An 8,683-nucleotide genomic window follows, 5' to 3' on the forward strand; every position below is an offset into this window, starting at 1 on the left:
CCCCGCATGGCTAGAGGGGATGCCACCCCCCCCACCGGGATGGCATCCTCTCACTCCCCCTATGACATGGGGAGCCAGCTACCTCTGGAGCGCATGGCAGACTGCACCACTGGGCCAGGTGCAACCTCTGCCACCATCCCCTCTGGGCAGCAGAGGAGCACCCACACCTCTCACTGCACAGATGGGACCCCCTCCCACTGCCAGGAGGTGAGGGGGGACAGACACCACCCATCCTCTCACTCCCTCCCCTTTCCCTCCGTCCCTCCATCCCCCTGGGATCTGCGGGCTCAGTCCTGCCGCCCTCCACCAGGGTCACAGAGAGATAGGAGTCAGAGAGAGACAGAGAGAGAGAGACATAGAGAGTCACGGCAGCAGAATGAGGAGAGACCCTGGTACCCGAGGACGGCACTGTACCCAGACCCTCAGTGTTTATGATCCTTCCACAGGTTCACCTACGGACACCTTGTTATGACTTTTACTTCCTTTAGATATTCAAGTTTGATCGTCTTCTTGGTGCACTGACGGGGCCATGACCAACTCCAGCTGGGCCGATCTGAGGACCTTACTAAACCATCCAATCGGTAGCAGTGATGGACGGTGTGTACAAAGGGCAGGGACTTAACACGAGCTTATGACCCTCACTTACTGGAAATTCCTCGTTTGTGGGGAATAATTGCAATATCCAGTCCCCATCATGAATGGGGTTCAGCAGATTACCCGGACCTGTTGGCCAAGGGTAGACACACATTGATCCATTCAGTGTAGCATGCATGCAGCCCCAGATGTCTAAGGGCACCACAGCCCTGTTATTGCTCAATCTCATGTTGCTGAAAGACACTTGTCCCTCTAAGAAGTTGGAGGCGACCGCATTGGGCTGCATAACTAGTTACCATGGAGGAGTCCCATTCATTATCAAAATTAACCAGACAAATCACTCCACCAATTAAGAATGGCCATGCACCTCCACCCACAGAATCGAGAAAGAGCTATCAATTTGTCAATCCTTTCCGTGTCCAGGCAGGGTGATTTTTCCCATGTTGAGTCAAATTAAGCCACAAGCTCCACTCCTGGTGGTGCCCTTCCATTAATTCCTTTAAGTTTCAGCTTTGTAACCATACTCCCCTGAGAACCCAAAGACTTTGGTTTCCCGGAAGCTCCCTGGCGGGTCATGGGAATAATGCCACCGGATCACTAGTTATCATTGTTTAAGGTCGGAACTGTGACAGTACCTGATCGCTTTTGGGCCTCCAACTTCCATTCTTGATTAATGAAAACATTTTTGGCAAATGCTTTTGCTTTCTTCATCTTGCAGTGGTCCAAGAATTTACCACTAGTGGCACAATATGAATGCCCCCGGCCATCCTTCTTAATCATGGCCCCAGTTCTGAAAACCAACAAAATAGAACCGGAGTCCTATTCCATTATTCCTAGCTGAAGTTTTCAGGTGACCACCCTGCTTTGAACACTGTAATTTTTTCAAAGTAAATGCTTCGGACCACCGGGACACTCAGTTAAAAGAATCAAGGGAGCACGGAGTGGCAGTGGCTGAGACAGGTGGTAGCACACCTCATGGCAGACCACCAGCCCAATCCCAAGATCCAACTATGAGCTTTTTAACTGCAGCAACTTTAATATATGCTACTGGAGCTGGAATTACCACAGCTGCTGGCACCACACTTGCCCTCCAATAGATCCTCATTAAAGGATTTAAAGTGTATGCATTCCAGTTACAGGGCCTTGAAAGAGTCCTGTATTGTTATTTTTTGTCACTACCTCTCCGAGTCGGGAGTGGATAATTTGAGTGCATGCTGCCTTCCTTGGATGTGGTAGTCATTTCTCAGGCTCCATCTCCGGAATCAAACCCTGATTCCCCGTTACCCATTGTCACCATGGTAGACACAGATAGTACCACTGAATGTTGATAGGGCACACATTCGAATGTTGTGTTGTCGCCATGAGGGCATGCAATTGTCCTAAGTTTATCTAGAGTCACCAAAGCTGCAGGGCCGGGACACAGATTGGCTTTGGTCTGATAAATGCACATATCCCCAGAGGTCAGTGCTCATCAACATGTATTAGCTCTAGAATTACCACAGTTAACCAAGTAACGGTGGAGCGATCAAAGGAACCATAACTGATTTAATGAGCCATTCGCAGTTTCACTGTAGCGTCCGTGTGCACTGAGACTTGCATGTCTTAATCTTTGAGACAAGCATATGCTACTGACAAGATTAACCAGATAGGAGCACTTCAGCGGGCAGGAGGAGAGGAGGGCTCGGAGCCAGCACCTCCACCAACAGGAAGGGTCTCTCTTCCCGCAGAGAGGGAACAACGGGTGCTGGTCGTGGACCAGCAGCCACGACCCCTGAGGGCCGCATGCCAGCACAGTGCGAGTCAGCGCTTAGAGCCAGAGAGAAGTGGGAGAGAGCCCCCTATGCTTCAAATACGTGCACAGATGCCAGGGACAGCAGCTGTGTCACAGGACTCCTTCACCTTGGCCTGGGCTCATTGGTCTTGCCTCAACTTCCACCCTGGGAGGCAAGGTAATGCTCTGCACCCCCAAGCATGCCTCACTCCTGGGGAGGAGAAGCTCGACCCACAAGCTGTGACCCACAGAGCCACACAATAAGGGTCCTCCACCAGTGGAAGTGGGAAACACCTGGATCAATCGATGGATGGTGGGTAAAGGCACCTTGATCCCATGTGGACATCTGGCAGGACATCACCCAGGGCTGGGTCCTGGACTCTGATGAGACAGCCCATCTTTGCTCTCCCGGGCTAGGACCCGGACTGGGGCACTCGGACTCACACATTCCGACAGGATGCCCCATCTTCCCTCAACTCCCGAATGCTGACAAGTTGTGTGGCTGAGGGCCAGATCCACTCTCATATGGACTTTTGGCCAGGAGGAAGAGGCCCGAGAGAGGGATCCTCGACCTCGTGCAGACACCTGGCAGGACACCACCCGGGGCTGGGACCCGGAATCTGACGGGATTCCCCATCATCCCTTAATTCCTGGAGGCTGCCAAATCATGCTGAATCACGCGTGCCTGCCAGACAATCAGGGCAGCGAACCTACAGGGTGGTACCAGCCCTGCAGACTCCCCTCAGCTGCTGAGGGGAAGATCCACTCTCATACGGACTTCCAGCTGGGTGGAAGAGGCCCGTGAGGGTGCCTCAACCCCGGTGCAGACACCTGGCAAGACGTTCTCCTTCAGGGCTGGGACCCGGACTCGCACTCTGATGAGATGCCCCTTCGCCCCTTAACTCCTGGAGGCTGTCAAATCATGCCAGATCACATATGCCAGCCGGGCAATCGGGGAGGGAACTTGCAGGGTACGACTGGCCCCTGCAGAACTCCCCTCGGCCGCTGAGGGGAAGATCCACTCTCATATGGACTTCTGGCCAGGAGGAAGAGGCCAGTGAGGGCACTTCAACCCCATGCAGACACCTGGCAGGATGTTCTCCCCCAGGGCTAGGACCCGGACTCGCAGTCTGATGAGACTCCCTGTTGTCTCTTAACTCCTGGAGGCTGCCAAATCATGCTGGATCATGTGTGCCCACCAGGCGATCGGGGGAGTGAACCTGCAGGGTGTGACCACCCCCGCGGAACTCCCCTGGGCTGCAGAGGGGCAGATCTGCTCTCATTTGGACTTCTGAGTCCACCTCATTTCTGATCCAGATGGGTTCCAGGGACTTTGCGATTTTTCGAGAATGTCTTTGAGAACAGGGTGAGGTCAGATGCCTCTGCCTGGACAGGAGCTTTCCAGACCCCATAGCCCTCCACATGAAGCTCCCTTAAGGACTTCCATCAGGGCCCACCATGGCAGCCCTCCCCTTCGACCCTGCAGAGAGAACTCTTTACCCGGCCACGGCCAAAGGCTCACCTCAGGGACCCTGCCACCTCCATGTCCCCTGCAGGCTGCCAAACCATGCCATGTCCCAGTGCCCTCAGAGCCTCTCAGGGGGATGTCCCTCAATCCTGGCCACCCTTGTGGAACTCCCCTCAGCCACCGAGGGGCAGATATGCTCTCATTGGGACTTCCAAGCCCACCTCCTTTCTGATCCAGAGCTATTCTGGGGACTTTGCAAAATTTCGGGGATGCCGTCGGGTACCAGATGAGGTTGGATACTTTCCACCTGCCTGGCAGGAGCTCCCCAGACCTGCAGCTGTCTGCCAGATGCTCTCTGGAGGACTTCCATAGTGGGAGGGTCTACCTGAACCTGCTCATCCAGGCAGGAGCACTCCTGGCCCCTCAGCCTTCCGCCAGATGCTCCCTTAAAGCCTTCCATCCCACTAGGAGGGGGTGCAATCCAGATCTTCTCACCCAGGTGGGTGCTGTCCCTTCCTGGCCACCTTCCGTCTCTCTCCCCCTTCTGGACTTCCACCAGGATGGACTCCCCTATGGGGCTTCCACTTCTATCTGGGAAGGAGGGCTCTTTTCCTGGGTTGCATATCACCTGGAGGCTGCCAAGCCTTGCCGTGTCCCTGTGACCTCATAGCCTCTCAGGGGGACCTCCCTTTGGTCCTGGCCAGCCCCACAGAACTCCCCTCAGCCACCGAGGAGCAGGTCCACTCCCATCCGGACTTCCACATCCCCCTTCTTTCTGGTCCAAAGTACCATGGTCCCCATCTCTTGCATATCCACTGCAGAATGCCAAACCATGCCCTGTCTCCATGCCCTCAGAGCCTTTCAGGGGGACCTCCCTCCAGTCCCAGCTGGCCCTCGGAACTCTCCTTGGCCATCATGGGGGAGGTACGCTCCCATCGGGGCTTCTCCGTCCCCCCTGCTTTCCCATCCAGAGGGATTCTGGGGACATTGTGATAGTCCAGGGATGCTGTCGGGTACCGGGCAAGGTCAGACACCTTCCCCCTGCCTAGAAGGAGCTCTCTGTGTTCCACAGACTCCTACCACTCAGTCCCTTGAGGACTTCCATCACAAGGGCACTGCCTGCCCCCTCTGTCCAGGGCAAGAGCTCTCCTGGACCCTCAGCCTTCTGCCAGCGGCTCCCTTAAGGACTTTCACCTGGAGGGGTGGATGAACCGGACCATCTCACCCAGGCAGGAGAGCTCCCTCCCTGGCTGCTTTCCACCTCTCTCCCCCTTCTGGACTTCCATGGGGAGGGACCCCCTCTGGGCTTCCACTTCTACCCGAGTGGGAGGGCTCTTTTCCCAAGTTGCATATCTCCTGGAGGCTGCCAAGCCATGCCATGCCCCTGTGCCCTTGGCGCCTCTCAGTGGGACCTCCCTCCGACCCTGGCTGCCCTCACGGGACTCCCTTTAGCTGCTGGTGGGCAGGCCCACTCTCATCAGGACTTCCTGTCCCCCTCCTTTCTGGTCCAGAGCACCACGGTCTCCATCTCCCGCATATCCCCTGCAGGCTGCCAAATGTGCCTTGTCCCCTTGCCCTTGGAGCCTCTCGGGGGGACCTCCCTCCGATCCTGATCGCCCTTGCAGAACTCCGCTTAGCCACTGATGGGCAGGCCAACTCTCATTGGGACTTCCGTGCACCCCTCCTTTCCGGTCCAGAGCACCACAGTCCCCGTCTTCCACATATCCCTTGCAGGCTGCCAAACCATGATGTGTCCCTGTACCCTCAGAGCCTCTCAGGGGCACCTCCGCATGATGCTGGCCGGCCCCGTGGAACTCCCCTTGGCCACTGAGGGGCAGGCACCCTCTCATCAGGACATCCACATCCCCCTCCTTTCTGGTCCAGAGCACCACAGTCCCCATCTCTCGCATATCCCCTGCAGGCTGCCAAACCGTGCCCTGTCCCAATGCTCTCAGAGCCTCTCAGGGGGACCTTGCTCAGATCCTGGCTGCCCTGACGGAACTCCCCTCAGCCACTGAGAGGCAGGCCTGCTCTCATCAGGACTTTCAAGCCCCCCTCCTTTCCGGTCCAGCACCATTCAGGGGACTTTGTGTCATTTCAGGGATGCCGTCAGTTATCAGGCGAGGTCAGACACCTTCCCCCTGCCTGGCAGGAGCTCTCTGGGTCCACAGCTATATGCCAGATGCTCCCTTGAGGACATCCATTATGGGGAGCTCCACCTGACCCCGCTCACCCGGGCAGGAGCACTCCAGACCCCATGGCCCTATGCCAGCCCTTCCCTTGAGGACTTCCATCATGGGGGGCTCAGCCTGACCCTGCTCACACAGGCAGGAACACTCCTAGCCATGCAGCCTTTCACCAGATGCTCCCTTGAGGACTTCCATCCCACTGAGGGGGGCACGATCTGGACCGTCCCACCCAGGTGGGAGCACTCCTTGCCCAGCTGCTTTCCACCTCTCTCCCCCTTCTGGACTTCCATCACGGAGGGGGCTGTGATCTGGACCCCCTCACCCAGGCACCAGCTCTCCCAGCCCGGCCATTTTCTGCCTCTCTCTCCCTTAAGGACTTTCATCGGGAAGACCCCCTCATGGCTTCTACTTCTACCCAGGCAGGAGAGCTCTTTTCCCAGGTTACATAACTCCTGAAGGCCACCCAATTGAAATGTGTCAACCCTGCCCTCAAAGCCTCTCAAGGGAGCTTCCCTCTGATCCTTTGCAGCCTCATAGAACTCTGAAGGGCCATGAGGCCTCAGCCAGACCCTCATCAGGGCTTCTGTGTGCCCCTGCTCTCTCGTCCAGAGCACCTCTGGGGACTTTGCGATACTCCCCCTCATGGCTTCCACTTCTACCCAGGCGGGAGATCTCTTTTCCCAGGTAACATACCGTATTTCATAGGTTCATAGGTTCATAGGTAGGCACTAGGCTATCAGCCCTGGGGCCTATACAAGCACAGCCAAAAAGGTACCCTGGCTTTTGCCACCCAAGAAAATAATTTTCCTGTGCCACTGTCAAGCAGAGCCACAGAGGTGATTCCCAGGGTGAATTTCCTATTTCTCATCCAATCATCAAGATTTTTCTTGAAGAGTACTAATGAGGAGTTTGATATAGATAGGTAGTTTATTCCAGAGTATGGGAAGTCTCTGGGACAGGAATCTATCCCTCCGGCATGTTCTGTTTATTGTGGTGACAAGGTTTGAGTCCCTAGAGTGTGTAGCTCAGACGGATTGGGATTTCTTTAAGTGGAGCATGTCCAACAGCTCTGGGTTTGACATAGCTTTGTATGTTAGGTAGAGATCACCTCTAAGTAGGCGATATGCAATGGAGTAAAGCTGGAGTTTTTTTAGATGGTCTGTGTAGGGCATCTGTTTGAGGCCAGTAATCCTCTTTGTGAAGTATTTCTGTGGGCTTTCCAGTTGTTGTAGATGTCTTGTGAGGTACATACCAAAAGGGGCGTTGTACTCTATAATGGGTCTAATGAGTGATGAGTAGAGGGAAACAATGACCTCTTTTTTTCTGGATGAGAAACCTTTTGTGATGAGGTGTGCCATGTAGAAGGATTTCCTGACTACTGTGGCAATGTGATTATCAAAGGAGAGACTACTGTCCACCTGTGTCCCAAGGTCTCTTATCACACTTTCGGTGTTAAGTATACTACTGCCTATGTTGTAGTTCATGGGTACAGAGGTTTTACCAAAAAGGATGACAATGCACTTTTTGGCATTGGGCTTGAGGCCATGGCTTTGACACCAGGCATCTGTCTCAGTGAGGCCCTTTTGTAGGATGTCCACATCTTTGGGAGTTTCAATTATGGCTCCTAGTTTGCAGTCATCTGTGAACTTCGTTAGCCAAAGATCTTCTGTGTCAGCCTGTACTTCAGAGAAATAGATATCAAACAGGAGAGGACTCAGGACTGAACCCTGTGGTACTCCACTTGTCAATGGTCTGAAGTCGGATTTGGAGTCTGCTGCTTTCACAGTGTGGGTTCTGTCAGTGAGCCAGTTGGCAACCCATCTTGTGACATAGGGATTTATACCTAGTTTAGTGAGTTTATCTATAATTCCAGAGTGGGGGATGGTGTTGAAAGCCTTGGCAAGATCTAGATAGGCTGTGTGAACCACCTTACCCTTGTCTATGGCTTTGTTGACTGCTTCAAAGAAGTCTATCACATTTAGGAGACATGATCTGCCTTTTACAAACCCGAACTGGGTAGGGACCAGAGTTTGAAGATTATCAATGTCTTTGTTTATAAGTTCCATGATGATAACATTCCATGGCCTTGCAGACCAGACTCATCAGGCTAATGGGGCGGTAGTTCCCAGGGTCCATGGTGGCTCCCCCCTTGTGCAGTGGGATAACCATCGCTGTGCGCCATTCAGCAGGCACAAAGCCTGAGGTGAGGCTATGATTAAACATGGTGCTTAGGTGGGGTGCCAGTTTGTTCTGTAGTTCATGTAGAATGCAGCCTGGGATGTTATCTAGTCCCATGCATGCTGTGTTCTTGGCTTTGGAGAGTGGGGTTTTTACCTGTGCAGCCATGATTACAGGTACTTTTCATTCTTCCGGTATAGAGATGGGTTCTTTAGGGGATGAGAGGGGGGTAAAGTTAGCACTGAACCTATCTGCCAGGATGTTGGCAATATCAGTAGGGTTATTTAGTGCCATTGTGCTGTAACTCAGAGCAGATTTGAGTGTTGCCATTGAGATTCTTGACATAGCTATAGAATGCTTTGCGGTTATCTTTAGAATCAGTGGCGATTTTGTTTTCGTAACTAGCTTTGGAGGATTTTATCAGGGATTGCAGCTTCTTACTGAGGCTGACCAGGGAGCTCCTCCACTCATGGGATTTTACTC

This window comes from Protopterus annectens, chromosome 14.part0, assembly GCF_019279795.1.
Source record: "Protopterus annectens isolate FY-2018-M chromosome 14.part0, PAN1.0, whole genome shotgun sequence".
NCBI classification, from domain to species: domain Eukaryota; kingdom Metazoa; phylum Chordata; order Ceratodontiformes; family Protopteridae; genus Protopterus; species Protopterus annectens.